Source organism: Oncorhynchus masou, chromosome 29 (genome assembly GCF_036934945.1).
Source record: "Oncorhynchus masou masou isolate Uvic2021 chromosome 29, UVic_Omas_1.1, whole genome shotgun sequence".
Classification (NCBI taxonomy): domain Eukaryota; kingdom Metazoa; phylum Chordata; class Actinopteri; order Salmoniformes; family Salmonidae; genus Oncorhynchus; species Oncorhynchus masou.
Window position 1 is genome coordinate 39902665 of NC_088240.1, and position 16423 is coordinate 39919087.

Consider the following 16423-nt stretch of genomic DNA (forward strand, 5'->3'; position numbering starts at 1 on the left):
ACAAGTCCACCAATCAAATGCCTTGCTAACCAGATTAGTGCCATAGTAAGAGTGTGCGAGGACTAAACATTTCAACAAAACAAGCACTGGTGACAGAACATTTTTGAACGTTTGCAGCAGGCTGGTTTACACTACATTTCTCTGTTATTTAGAGATGAGCTGAAGAAAGAGGGGAGAAACTGTTTACAATGCTGGGCATATCAATATTTTTAAAATGTTGATTTTTCTGGCGTGATATTTGGCTGTGCAGGCTAGCATGAAAGACAAGAAGTAGCTAGCCACATTGGATGTTCGTTTTGAGAAAAGTCAGCTAACATTGTAAGCTACAAGATAGTTACATTTCTCTCACAATTATAAAGCCAACAAAATGTTAATAAAAACCGCATGTGACTCACCACCTGTATTCGGTCTTATGTAGCAAAATGTTAAAAATTAACTAAAATCCCAATAGACAGTGTAACGTTAGCACGCCAGCCATCTAACTCAAGCTGACCAGCTAACAGCAAGCTTTAACTAGCAATACAAACGGATTAGTTAACGTTTGCTAGCTATGACAAACAGGTTCGATCTTAGATTCTTACCGGTATACATGGATGAAAGCTTCACGGCAGACTGATTCATTTTCAGAGTCAGAGAGAGAGTCAGCATGGCACGATCGCCCTCCAGAAAGTAGTCCATCACAACAAACTCATCTCTCGGCATGTCCAGACCACTCATTATCTAAGCCAATCATGGCTAGCGGGAAGGCTGCTGACTTTTTCTGTGGCTGAACCAACTAGACTTTTATTCATATTTACAGACGGCATACAAGTTTGATATTAAAGCACAGGAAATGTCACATGTTGGAGAAGGCATTTCTTTGAACTTGTTCTTTTATGTTCAAAACGGCTCTCCTGTGAAGTTGTGACTTCAAATCAAAATAAAATGTTGGTCACATGCGCGGAATACAACAGGTGTAGTAGACCTTAGTGAAATGCTTACTTATGAGCCCCTAACCAACAATACAGATAAGAAATAAAAGTAACAAGTAATTAAAGAGCAGCAGTAAATTAACAATAGTGAGACAATACACACGGGGTACCAGTACAGAGTCAATGTGAGGGGGCACCGGTTAGATGAGGTAATATCTGCATGTAGGTAGAGTTATTAAAGTGACTATGCATAGACCATAACAGAATAGCAGCGGTGTAAAAGAGGGGGAGAGTGGGGCAATGCAAATAGTCTGGGTAGCCATTTGACTAGATGTTCAGGAGTCTTATGGCTTGGGGGTATAAGCTATTTAGAAGCCTCTTGGACCTAGACTTGACATTCCGCTACTGCTTGCCGTGCGGTAGCAGAGAGAACAGTCTATGACTAGGGTGGCTGGAGTCTTTGGCAATTTTAGGGCCTTCCTCTGACACCGCCTGGTATAGAGGTCCTGGATGGCAGGAAGCTTGGCCCCAGTGATTTACTGGGCCGTACGCACTACCCTCTGTAGTGACTTGCAATCGGAGGCCGAGCAGTTGCTATACCAGCCAGTGATGCAACCAGGATGCTCTCGATGGTGCAGCTGTAGAACCTTTTGATGATCCGAGGACCCATGACAAACCTTTTCAGTCTCCTGAGGAGGAATAAGATTTATTGTGCCCTCTTCACGACTGTCTTGGTGTGCTTGGACCATGTTAGTTTGTTGGTGATGTGGACACCAAGGAACTTGCAAGCTCTCAACCTACTCCACTACAGCCACGTCAATGAGAATGGGGGCGTGCTCCGTCCTCTTTTTCCTGTAGTCCACAATCATCTCCTTTGTCTTGCGACATACGCCTAGTTTCCTAAATCGGGTCACATATTATTGACCGAAAAGAGTAAAGGTCAATGATATGTATCTAGCGCATCCAGGGTCAGTGATAGTTGCTCTATCAGACCTCGAAGCCAGTTCCACTGCTTCCCCCCCACATTGTTCCCCTCTAATCAGGGACCGATTTAGATCTTGGACAGCAGGTGGATGCAATTGTCAGGAAGAACAGAAAACCAGCAGGCTCTGGACAGGCTCAGGGTAACCTCTGGACTATCTAATAGGGGAACTCATATGTTAACTGTAACGCTAATCTTATGTAACCTAATTGTCATCTCCTTATTTTCACACTGTACCTAAATTACAAGGGTTGGATTTGCACTACACAATTTTATACACAGTACCAGTCAAAATGACACCTACTTTTCTTTATTTTGACTATTTTCTACATTGTAGAATAATAGTGAAGACATCAAAACTATGAAATGACATATGAAATCATGTGTTAAGCAAATCAAAATATTTTATATTTGAAAGTACCATTTCTTCCTAACAAAGACCGTAATTAATTTGCCAGACTTGTACATAATTATAACATAACATTAAAAGGTTGTGCATTGTAACAGCAATATTTAGAGACTTAGGGATGCCACCAGTTAGATAAGATACGGAACGGTTCCGCATTTCTGTTTTCTAAATGATAGTTTCCGGATTTGACTATATTAATTAATACGACCCAAGGATAGTATTTCTGTGTTATTACATTATGATTAAGTCTATGATTTGATAGAGCAGTCTGACTGAGCAGTGGTAGGCAGCAGCAGGCTCGTAAGCATTCATTCAAACAGCACTTTCCTGCATTTGCCAGCAGCTCTTCACTGTGCTTCAAGCATTGCGCTGTTTATGACTTCAAGCCTATCAACTCCCGAGATTAGGCTGGTAATACTAAAGTACCTATTAGAAGATCCAATAGTCAAAGGTATAGGATATACAAATGGTATAGAAAGCAATAGTCCTCATAATAACTACAACCTAAAACTTCTTACCTAGGAATATTGAAGACTCATGTTAAAAGGAACCACCAGCTTTCATAAGTTCTGAGCAAGGAACTTAAACATTAGCTTTTATACATGGCACATATTGCACTTTTACTTTCTTCTCCAACACCTTGTTTTTGCATTATTTAAACCAAATTGAACAAGTTTCATTATTTATTTGACTAAATTGTTTTTATTAATGCATTATATTAAATTAAAATAAGTGTTCATTCAGTATTGTTGTAATTGTCATTATTACAAATATATAGGCCGATTTAGTCGGTATTTTGTACTCGGTCAACATTTTTTGTACTCCAGTAATCGGTCGACCTCTAATACTGAGACAGTGACAATCAAATAAAACAGATTGGATATCTTACAACTAGACAAAAATTAAAAGTCTACTTGAGAACAGAAAACAGCACCCGTTCCTCTCTGTGTCAATTGAAGTATCCTAAAAAACAAACAAAAAAAAAATGTATGAAAATCCCCATCAAAACCATTAGGATAAACTAGAGATATCCTTTTTTTGCATGGGCTGCATCTCAATCCACCGCATGCGCCTTTGTCGGCCTTCCGCATTTGCAGGTAGCCATCTGCAGGTAGCCGGGTTGCACCTGTGTTTGTCATGCCATGAGACATCACAAAAAAAGCTGCATTTTCAAAAATAACTTCTTTAGTCTCTGAACAGTTTGGCCTAAAAAAACTAATAACCACACTAGGGACTCCCACGAATATGATGGTGTTCTCCATTTTATACATAGTTGCTTTGTGAGAAGGTGTTAAAGTTCACGGTTAGCCTTTGCTATGTAAATGCCAGCTGAAACGTACCAGTGGCCTGGCTTTGGCCCCAAGTGACAGCAGGTCTACCGGAGCCAAAAAGAAAATAGGCTTCATTATAATTACATTTGACAGCACTGGATATTATGTTGCTATTATCTCTGTCCTCAGTTGTTCTCCTCTACGGACTGTAACTAGAGAATCTTTTCATCATGTCCTCCCGCAAAGCCTACGGTGTTCAGTAGCATACCCTCTCCCTTCACTGACAGCTAGAGCTGCAATTTCATCCTCTTCCATGGCTGTTTTCTGCAAATGCATTTGGAAACTTTTTCTATTTACTATGATTACAACAAGATTGCTAGCTAATATAACCTTAGCTAAACTCTGGGTAAAGTAAACTAGTTATTAGCTCAGTTAGCCTACTACTAGTACTGTAATACATCAAAGGTTTTCACAATGCATTTATTACTCAGTTCTCCCACTGCCACCATTTTTTGGGGTTCTTACAATAACAAAATAATCATCAAGATATTTCCGGTGGTAGCAAAGCACAGCCAGCAGCCATGTGGACAAATGGAGGCAAAAACTGTGTTTGTCACCAGAGCAGTTTAGAACGTGTTGTGACTTTTAACTTCACCAGCACGTTCAATTTCAAGAAATATTTTTTTGTACATTTTAAAAGGCAAAATGTCGGCTACACTTGATGTGTCCTACCCAGACGGATAACAGTGATGCTGTTACGCACGCCTCTGTGAAGAGGGAATGCAACACCCTGCTACAACTCAACTCCCCATGAAGCGAAAGAGGTATGGACTGTAGGTGCGAGTAAGGAGGACAAAAGGCAGAATTTACCGCTTACTAGGAATTTATTCATTCACAGTAATATGGGGAAAAGGGGTCTGGACGGAACCAAAGCAAAGAAAGTACATCTCAAAGCCCCCTCTCGTACCTTACCTGCCTACCCACTACTTACCTAATTTAGCACCACCTGGTGCCCTAACCAAAATACAGGGGGTGGTCCCCCCAGGTCTTACCTAGTAAAGAAGCTCTGACAAAGCAACAAACACAGAACATACCAAAGCTGCTACCAAGAAAAACAACCAACATAGTACATACCAACAACCAACATGCTATACCCCTCAGCAATCAACTTCCTCTCTCAGCAATGATCTATATCACAATCAATCTCTCCCCTGAACAACAGAACACTGGCTTTTACAGCTTCAGAAGGCATTGGAAATTGGAGACAGCTGCATCCTGACGAGGGGGCGGGGTCAGCTCTCCAATTAATCGTGGAGGCGACCAATCAGCTGCTGGGGGATTTCAGGAAGCCATCTCCTGAAACACTCATATACACAAACTACAACACAGAAACTGGGGAACGTAACAGACGCACATAACACACAGCACCCCTTCTACGGGCGTAGGGGGAGGTTTCTTGAAATGTAACATCCAAATCAAGATCAGCTGACCATTCAAACAATTTTTTTGCAATACAAAATTCTCCAAACCTCCAAGGAAGGCGTGATAACGATGTGATTTTGGCGTATGACAACGCAAGGCTACCTCAAACCAAATCCGACACCCAAGCGTGCCTGCACACACCACTCTGGGACGACCAACCGATACGACACGTGTACTATTTCACCAGAAGCCTATAAGAGTCAGCGCACCACTGAATAGCGAGGCTGGGTGATACATCTAACTATAGGGTTCTCGATGAAGGAAAACATCTATACCGACCAAACAACAAAACCACTGGCCATTTTGGACACTGCTGAATGTGTATTACTTACGGCGATTTGACATTAGGATTAACAATTGTCCATTCATCACACGGAGTCATGCCAGGTTAAGTCATCCAATGCTCACTGACTGCTGCGGAATTCTCTGGAGGCCTTGTTTGTTCGGCAAATGTGCTCAGCGGGGAGAAGGCCTGTCCCCTTCAGGCTTCTGCCTATCGTAACAAGAGAGCGGGCACCCCGGAGTTGTACAGTAACAAGCACTTAGTCTTTGAAACATTCAACAATATGCCATCCTGCCCTTCCCTGTCGAGGTAAAACTGCAGGTAGGATTAGGAGCTAGAAGAAAATACTCTCTTCTAGCGAGTGAGCCACATCTGGAGCAACTCACACTGAAATTAAAATGGCTCTTTCCCATTCACTGCTATCCACTCCACATAGCACAAGGCTGGAGAGTGGAGAGCCGCTGGTCATTCATTCTCAGTGTGCCAGGACTATGGAGGGCTATTTCACTGGACAAAAATCCACTGTGTGCCTAATCTCTCAAAGCGCTGACATGCTTTGTGTTCATTATCTTCAGCCGCCCAGGATCCAACCAAAGCATGAAATCTGGAAACCTTTCAGGAATTTATATATATATCCAGTAAGATCAGCAGAGCGGCAGGCAGCCGCACAGGCCTCACCAAATCATTTCACTGTACCACAAACCGAACAGCCTATAGTAGGAGAACTGAATGCACACTGCATGTGGAACTTAATCCTTTAATCACCTTGATTTTCATATACAGTACAACTCATGAATGTTAGCATTAAATCTGATAGGGCACTATCCTCGATTCAGCAATATGCCTGGTATTTATTAAAATACTCCAGTTTAGGGAGGTCAGCGGTTCAGACTTTCATGTGTGGGTGTTGGTTTGTCTCTTCTCGCTCTGTTGACAAGGTCACCGATTAAAATATGTTCCGCTCACAGTTCGTCTATTCCCAGAAAAGTCTGTTTCCCATGTGCCAAAACACGGATCGATATTACAGGCTCAACGTGGAATTTATACAACTTGTGGTCGTCCTCAAGAACTCTGCAATCACATGAGTGCTACAGCACTTAACCAAATAATGGCCTCTTCCTGGTGCACACTTGCATTTTAAAAGGGTAACTGCACCCAAAAATCCAAACTTCTTCAATTTCTCCCAGACCTCAAAAATTGTCTTGTGAAGTGGTTTAACATTGTTGTGGAAAGTCCATAAATGTTAATTGAGAGTGAAAACAAAGAAAAGAGAAAACAGAATTCAGGAAATTTTTCAAAACTGTTTTTATAGGGCCCTAGATTTGTAGCAGAGTGAGCCGAGTTTGCCGTGCTACTGTCTGTCTGAGCAGCATTAGAGAATGACTTATCAAGAAGGGGCGTCTAAGAGCAACTGAACTACTCATCTGACTGATGTCAGATTCTGTTTAACAGGAACTGACATGAGCATGGGTTCAAAATAATTGCACCAAAACAGGCAGCGAGTTCCAAAGGGCACCCTATTCCCTATATAGTGCTCCACTTTTGGCCAGGGCCCATAAGGCTCTGGACAAAAGTTGTGTACTAAGGGAATTGGGGTGCCATTTAAGAGAGAACTTGGCTGTGTTTGTGCAGACTCAGACTAGAACAGCAGCATTTGTTCCCAACACCATGCAAGCAAAGCAGCCTTCATCTACAGCCAAAACCTCTGACAACAACATAGGAGTACAGTGCATTAATTGATTGCATCTATACCCAGATAAGGAGCAGAGTGAGGGGCAGAAACTCTCATGGGGTCAGACTATTCAAACAAACGTTGTTGTTGTTGTTGTTAAACCCACAAGACTCCAATAAGACATTTGCGATTGTCTCCCATCTTGCCACAAAGGAGCGAAAACCACACACACAAAACTCCTCACCATTTATGCACTGCAAGAGCAAAATCACATTCTCCATAGCAGAACACGTGCACAAAACCTAGAGCCTTTGCTGCAATACCTCATGAGAAAGCTTCATGTTTTGAGATTAAGTGTATTCCTTCAATAGATGTCAGCTGTTGGGACTGTGGCTTGGGTAATGTGAGTCACGAGGAGCATTGCATCGTGCATCTGACCGCGAGAGCACACTGACTCAGAGTACAGTTGCACAATTGTGACCTCAAATATCACCTCCACCACCTGGTCAGCTACTGTACAGTTTAGGGCTAGGTATGTCCAGAGCTAGCCTCTAAAAGCAAATAGACCCACGTCTGGAGACTAGAGATGTTCCTGATATTTAGGTTGCTGATGATATTATAGTATGCTACATCAATGCCATGTTCAATTATCATCTTTGACACCAATAGATGACCAGGCAAACATACATAACACTTTTCAACAGAATAGGAAACATGGAGAAGGATTGGAAGAGGACCACAGTGAGAAACAATTCTTTAGCATAACCAAAGGGTTATTTTGAACAAACTCCTGCACACCAAAGAGTGCAGAGGTCACAAACTGGACCTAAAGTGATTTGATAAATGGCAGAACTGAACAAATAACTATTTCATACAGCTGTCCATCAAATATCCATAACAATTCGCCCAGACACAAAACCTACGCAGTGTTTCAGCTGCCCATGATAACCAAGGAAATTCCTTTTTGATGCCTTTGTGTACATGTTGTGAGATGGAAGAATATGTTCTAATCATATACAAGTGTCCAGAGGCAGTTGTACTGGTCTCAGTCACATATCTATTTCTGCATAGTGCATCCGTCCTTGTAAAGGTCCTCCAATGCCAGTGTGTAAGGATATACCTGGTCTTGTGAATGACAAAGTGTGATGATGGCACAGCAGGCTACTCCTATACGGTTTGAGTTATTTGAAATATCAACATCAGTGATATTGATAATGAAAGCATTTTCCCTCTAAACGTTGTGGGCTGCCGCCTTCTCTCATTCCTATGGAGCATTTAGTTCAGATATTTGTGAACACTGCTATTGGTTCATTTTAAATAAACTACATGAAAAGAAAACGTGGAGACTTCAAAGGAGATCGAGTAGGCTCGCTTGGCATCGCAATTGTAGGGAACAGTTTTCCTGCTATCTATCCGGAGTAGGACAGTGATTCCACCGAGACATCTAGGCAATAGTGCGCGCTTGGGAAAAGAAAACGGCACACAAAAATATTGCCTTGTTCCTTACACTAAGTAACCGTTCACACGGCCTTCAGACTGACACGACTTCACTTTTCTGTCGAGTTGCCGAGTATCAATCTGCTCAAACGTGTTTTGCCTTGATTTGCATGAATCCAGAAAACGGCGATGGGACACGTGAAGTAGTCGAGCTGATTTTTTTCTCTTCTTTATACTAGCTGATATTAAAACACGAAACTGTTAACCGGGCGACAAAAACAATAAACACCAGCATAGTCAATCCCAAATACATTGCATCAATGTTAGATCGGTCTACAACTATTAGGGTTATAACTTATATTAAGCGACATTTAAAGGACCGGGGGTCACTCTCTAGCGTGACCAAAAAAAAGATCGTTTTGGTTCGAAATTGGTGCAGAACTGTACAACATTTTAATCTGGCTACGTCATTTGAGAATTGAAAAAAATAAGCATCAACGCCAATGGCAAATATAGTGACTGATTGACCAGGTTAGGGAAATGAATACAGCCGTGAGTTTAAATCTAAATAAACGTGAGAAAATTAAGAAGGGAAGAGCATGAATCTCCGCCCCTAATCCTCGCATTCCTCAGATTCCCACACACTAAACTCACCTGCCTATTCATTTTCGACCGGTGCATTTCGACCTCAGAGTCATAAATCCTACAAAAGTAACACTTCATGTAACGTCCACAAGATACAATAATGGACAAATCAAAAGTTTCGGCTGCAATGTATCAAGGGGCACACTCAATACCCAGTGAATGACCCTCAGAGGTGTGCGTGGTAGTGAATCTGTCACAAGAGAAAGATTAGTTTTCATTATGGTCCTTGCTTGCTATGTATAGGCTAAGACAAAAGCAGGAAATAAAGCTGCACTGTTTGTATAGTAAAAAAAAAAAAATTTCAAAAAAAAGAGGACTTAAATAGTAGCTTGTCTAGCGCAGACCTTTAGCCTGCAGATGTTTTCATTTTTACAGATTTTCTCCATGCTTTCAGAATGAATGAAAACGAGCCTGTACCTTAAGGAGTATTATTGTGATCGCTGTGTTTTGGCGTGGATCCACATTGGAACATGTAACTTAATCAGAATGGAAGTAGCACCTCTACAAGTCCGCTCCTAGTCCCATGCAGTGTAACTCGCCTCCATAGTCAAGAACAAGATCCCTTCTTCTCTCTCCGCTTCCACGCCAAAGGAATACGAGTATGCATGACGTCACCTAGGCTGTAGGTTTGCAGCTTCAGTATTCATTGGGTCTAGTTTGTAAAAGAGGGCGTTTCACTGGAGACTCGCTTTGTTGAATAGACCAATGGTAAGGGGAAAACAGTTTCCTTGGTTACACGTTTTGTTAAGCAGGATACCATAATCATTTAGTAAATTGTTCCCCATTGTCAGTCCCTTTCTGCACCTTTATCAGTGGAGGCTAGTGGGAGGAGCTATAGGAGGATGGGCTCATTGTAATGGTTCAATGGAATACAAGCAACTGTATCAAACACAACAAACATATGGAAACCACTTGCTTGACTCATATGGAAACCACTTGATTACAATGAGTCTGTCCTCCTATAGCTACTCCCACCAGCCTCCACTGACCTTTATGTAGGGTAGTCTGTTTTGTGTCATATACTCCCAAGGTTACGCATTAATTGATTCATACAGTAGCCTATACGGCGACCTAAAACGTGAATTTATCTTGTTCAGGAGTTGGCCTAATAATAAATATTGCCTAATCCACAGGAGGCTGCTGGGGGAGGAACGGCACATACACTACTGTTCAAAAGTTTGGGTTACTTAGAAATATCCTTGTTTTTGAAAGAAAAGCACATTTTTGGTCCATTAAAATAACATAAAATTGATCAGAAATACAGTGTAGACATTGTTAATGTTGTAAATGACTATTGTAGCTGGAAACGGCAGATTTTTAATGGAATACCTACATAGGCGTACAGAGACCCATTATCAGCAACCATCACTCCTGTGTTCCAGTGGCACAGTGTGTTAGCTATTCCAAGTTTATAATTTTAAAAGGCCCCGGTGCACAACTGAGCAAGAGGACAAGTACATTAGAGTGTCTAGTTTGAGAAACAGACGCCTCACAAGTCCTCAACTGGCAGCTTCATTAAATAGTACCCTCAAAACACCAGTCTCAACATCAACAGTGAAGAGTCGACGCCGCGATGCTGGCCTTCTTGGCAGAGTGGCAAAGAAAAAGCCATATCTCAGACTGGCCAATAAAAATAAATATTAAGATGGGCAAAAGAACACATGGAAACTATGTGTTTGATGTATTTGATACCATAACACTGATTCCACTACACTACAGCCATTACCACAATCTCATCCTCCCCATATGGTGCCACCATCCTCCTGTGCTTCATACAGAAAAGCAAGTAATCTACAGATGAGTCGTTTTCAGCAGCGCCAAGCAGTCAGAGCCACCTATGTGAAGCTAACCACAATAACGATTAGTCACAATAGTGGCGTTTGCGGTTTGCCTTCAAAATAAAAGTCCCGTATTGAAACTGATGCAAACTGATACAAATAGTGTAAAAATGCAATATTTGGACTATATAATGCTTTAAAATTTTGCAAAGTTGTTATAAACATTTTTTATTAAACTACAATTAGTTCATTTGGCAAAATAGGACAAATCAATTGAAATTGCACTGTGGATGTATTAGACTTCATAATTTCCATACTACTATGAATATTGAACATTCAAATTGCAATATATATTCTTACATAGGGATCTTGGGTCCGTAAAATGGGGTATCAGCCTAATAATTAACACCGAGAACTGGCACCAGGATAAAATTACATAGGGGGCTGTTTAAATTGGCAGGAAGGCTACAGATTTCACACCAATCACCGCTGCGCTGTATCAGCACAAAGGACAATGCCCTATACACACCAAAGCAGTGACATTTTCATAATGAACATAAGCAACAAGTTAGATAGGGTAATGAACATATTACATACAAACAGCCTATGTGAATGCAGCCGTACACACAGCTGTCTTACCAAAATAATGCAAACTCAATGCTGAAAGTAATAGCCTAGTTTGTCATGCATGCAAACAAAAATACTCAATAGCAGTTTGGCTTAGAATACCGACAATGTTACTGCAAATTAATTAATGCGAACAGAACAAAACAGCCGTACCAGTGGAGGCGCCTCAGAAGAGTAAGGGGAGGACCATCCTCACTGAATTTCACATAAATAAAAATAGTAAAACATTTAAAAGGTTATCCTTTTTAAATCTTTACTAAATATATTTACATCACCAAATAATTGGTTAAAAACACATTGTTTTGCAATGAGGTCTACTGTAGCCTTAACAGCACTCTGTAGAGAGCACCATGGTGTAGTCGGAGGACAGCTAGCTTCCATCCTCCCCTGGGTACAATGGCTTCAATACAAAACCTAGGAGGATCATGTTTCTCACCCCATTCCATAGACGTACACAGTAATTATGGCAACTTCTGGAGGATGTCCTCCAACCTATCAGAGCTCTTACAACATGAAATGACATTTTGTCCACCCAATCAAAGGATCAGATAATTAAAATAGTACTGAAAGCATAAGCTACAGCAAACTAGCACTGCTGTGCATAAAATGTTGTGAGTAGTTGACTCAAAGAACGAGAAAGAATAGTTGAATAAATTAAATGCTTAAAAAATGAAGGAGAAGCAAGAGAGCTATATTTTGTCTTTTTTTTCACTTTCACTTACTGAGCTAGCAAATGTAGCTAGCTAGCTAATTTACCCTACTCAAACAACCAGCTCAAACAAAGGGATGCTTTGTCAGCTAGCTGGCTATGACTGTGCAACACAACACTGGAGCTCTTCCAATTCAAGGTAAGATTTTGGTTTTACAAATTCATTGCCACCGGGGCCCGCCAGTGTAACTGCTAAACTGCTTATTTAACTTTTACTGACTGTACACTGTAACGTTACTGCGTGATTGTAACGGGTTTACTAACATGATAGTTCTATAAGCTATGTTGACTATGACATTACTTTAGCAAAAATGGTGACAACGATGTGGGCTGTGTGTAGGAGTTATGATATGGTTTGGCTTGGAAAGGTTTTTTCGGCTGGTCACATACAGCTGATGTGTTGTGCATTGGAGTCCACAAGCGAAGTGAAAAGGTGAGAGGAGGAAAGTGCATAAACGCAAGAAGGAATACAACGTGGAGAACTCCCGAGTGGCGCCGTGGTCTAAGGCACTGCATCACAGTGCTAGCTGTGCCACTAGAGATCCTGGTTGGGGCAGCGCACAATTGTCCCAGCATTGTCTGGGTTAGGGGGAGGGTTTGGCCGGCAGGGATGTCCTTGTCATTGTGTCAAGAAGCAGTGCTGCTTGGTTGGGTCATGTTTCAGAGGATGCACGGCTCTCGACCTTCGCCTCTCCCGAGTCGATACGGGAGTTGCAGCGATGAGACAAGACTGTAGCTACCAATTGGATACCACGAAATTGGGGAGAAAAGGGGGTAAAAGTAAAAAATATATAAAAACATTTTTTTAGAAAGGAATACAACGTGACTGGTATGAATGTGAACTGTGTTTATGTGTGATCAGGGGTGTATTCATTCCACCGATTCTGTTGTAAAACGTTTTTTAAACAGAAGCCAACACGAACGAAACGGGGATAAACATACCTGGATTTCTCCAAAATAAACTCTCATTTGGGACTGTTAGACTAATGATTACACCGTAGATCATCAAGATGCAGGCAAGAGTTTGCAAGGCGATATTGAATGTGTGACTTTCTTTCCATGTGTCACTGTCTGTCACCTAAAAAAAATGTCTCAACCTGTGTGCACCTTCCTTGTAAACTTTAATTCATAAATTTGAAGTCAAAAGTTTACATACACCTTAGCCAACTACATTTCAACTCAGTTTTTCACAATTCCTGACATTTAATCCAAGTAAAACTTCCCTATTTTAGGTCACTTAGGATCACCACTTTATTTTAAGAATGTGAAATGTCAGACTAATAGTAGAGAGAATGATTTATTTCAACTCTTATTTCTTTCATCACATTCCTAGGGGTCAGAAGTTTACATACACTCAATTAGTATTTGGTAGCATTGCCTTTAAATTGTTTAATAACTTGGGTCAAATGTATCGGGTAGCCTTCCACATGCTTCCCATAATAAGTTGGGTTAATTTTGGCCCATTTGTCCTGACAGAGCTGGTGTAACCGTGTCAGGTTTGTAGGCCTCCTTGCTAGCACACGCTTTTTCAGTTCTGCCCACAAATTTTCAATTGGATTGAGTTCAGGGCTTTGTGATGGCCACTCCAATACCTTGACTTTCTTGTCCTTAAGCCATTTTTCCACAACTTTGAAAGTATGCTTGGGGTCATTGTCCATTTGGAAGACCCATTTGCAACCAAGCTTTAACTTCCTGACTTGAGATGTTGCTTCAACATATCCACATAATTTTTCATCCTCATGATGTCATCTATTTTGTGAAGTGCACCAGTATCCGAGTTGTGCATATTGTTCACGAGCGTATCTGCCCTCTCATTGGCTAGAATGGTCACACCTGATCTCGCCTCCTTTTTTCCCACCTGCCTTCCATCCTTGAACCTGCTGAGCAAGTTCTCCTAACCTGCTACGAGTCACTTTGAATTGTAGCTGTATACCAAAGATTGTGGATAAATGAAGATAGTTTACTACGTTGCAAAAAAGAATAATAGTTTCCAGAATACTTAACTGGGGGTGTCTCCTATAGACACCAATGCAATAGCAGCTGGATCTGGTCTACTTAGTTAGTTCATTGACTTTCACTGAACCAGAAAATGTTGTTTTTTTAAACAGTGAGTGGGGTGTCTCGCTTCTTGGTTCGTCTCTGTGTAAAGTTCCACTTAGTCAAAACGGGAAATTCTTTTCACACCACTTTGATACCAAAACTTATGCAGCAGTTTAGGAGAATTAACGCAGCAGGTTAAGAGACTGAGGTTAAGGTTAGGAAAAGGGTTAGGGTTAGAAAAAATTCTCTCCTAACCTGCTACAAAAATATCTTTAAATCGAATTGGCTTGCTAACGATTCCGGTCACCTGTGTACCTATACACCACTTGATCGGTGACCTACAGTGGCAAGAAAAAGTATGTGAACCCTTTGGTAATACCTGGATTTCTGCATAAATTGGTCATACAATTGTATCTGAACTTCATGTAGGTCACAACAATAGACAAACACAGTCTGCTTAAACTAATAACACAACCAATTATGCGTTTTCATGTCTTTATTGAACACACCGTGTAAACATTCACAATGCAGGATGGGGAAAGTATGTGAACCCTTGGATTTAATAACTGGTCGACCCTCCTTTGGCAGCAATAACCTCAACCAAACATTTTCTGTAGTTGAGGATTAGACCTGCACAACGGTCAGGAGGAATTTTGGACCATTCCTCTCTACAAAACTGTTTCAGTTCAGCAATATTATTGGGATGTCTGGTGTGAACTGCACTCTTGAGGTCATGCCACAGCATCTCAATCAGGTTGAGGTCAGGACTCTGACTGGGCCACTCCAGAAGATGTATTGATTTACTTCTGTGTTTTGGGACATTGTCCTGTTGCATCACCCAACTTCTGTTGAGCTTCAATTGGCAGACAGATAGCATAACATTCTCTTGCAAAATGTCTTGATAAATTTGGGAATTCATTTTTACGTCGATGATAGCAAGCTGTCCAGGCCCTGAAGCAGCAAAGCAGCCCCAAACCATGATGCTCCCTCCACCATACTTTACACTTGGGATGAGATTTTGATGTTGGTGAGCTGTGCCTTTTTTCCTCCACACATAGTGTTGTGTGTTCCTTCCAAGCAACTTAACTGTAGTTTAATCTGTCCACAGAATATTTTGGAACATCCAGGTGCACTTTTATAAACTTCAGACGTGCAGCAAAGGTTTTTTTTGGTCGGCAGTGGCTTCTTCTGTGGTGTCCTCCCTTGAACACCATTCTTGTTTGGTGTTTTATGTATCGTAGACTCGTCAACAGAGATGTTAGCATATTCCAGAGATTTTTGTAGATCTTTAGCTGACACTCTAGGATTCTTCTTAACCTCATTGAACATTCTGCGCTGTTCTCTTGCAGTCATCATTGCAGGACAGCCACTCCTAGGGAGAGTAGCAACAGTGCTGAACTTTGTCCATTTACGGACAATTTGTCTTACCATCGACTGATGAACATCAAGGCTTTTAGAGATACTTTTGTAACCCTTTCCAGCTTCATTCCAGTCAACAATTCTTAATCTTAGGCCTTCTGAGATTTATTTTGTTTGAGGCATGGTTCACATCAGGCAATGCCTCTTGTGAATAGCAAATTCAAATTTAGTGAGTGTTTTTTATAGGGCAAGGTAGCTCTAACCAACATCTCCAATCTCGTCTCATTGATTGGACTCCAGGTTAGCTGACTCCTGACTCCAATTAGCTTTTGGAGAAGTCATTAGCCTAGGGGTTCACATACTCTTTCCAACCTATGTTTAAATGATGTATTCAATATAGACAAGAAAAATACAATAATTTGTGTGTTATTAGTTTAAGCACAATATGTTGGTCTATTGTTGTGATGAGGATCAGCTCAAGTTCGATGAACAATTTATGCAGAAATCGAGGTAGTTCCACGGGGTTCACATACTTTTTCTTGCCACCGTATAAGAAAAGATTGTGTATTACATAGTCGCGTGACCGCTCTAACAATGGAAATAGGCCTACATGTCCTCAAAGATGGAAGGCAGGCGGGATGAGGCAATACCAGGTGGACCATTCTAGCTAGTGCGAGGGCAGATACACGTGAACAACATGCACGACTCCTATATAACGTTTTCTTTTCTTCTAAAGTTGCCACGTGTGTCCAATTATATTAGTCCAATTATATCAGTGCATTCGCAATAACAACCTAACCCTTACGAATCTTCTATTC

General features: G+C 41.2%; 2 pseudogenes; one reads left to right on the forward strand and one right to left on the reverse strand.

Annotated features, from left to right (window-relative positions):
* LOC135519634 (plakophilin-4-like) overlaps nt 1-9663 on the reverse strand; it is a 100878-nt pseudogene extending 91215 nt beyond the window's left edge.
* The window catches only part of LOC135519602 (coiled-coil domain-containing protein 148-like), an 82485-nt pseudogene that overhangs the window by 12080 nt on the left and 53982 nt on the right, over nt 1-16423 (forward strand).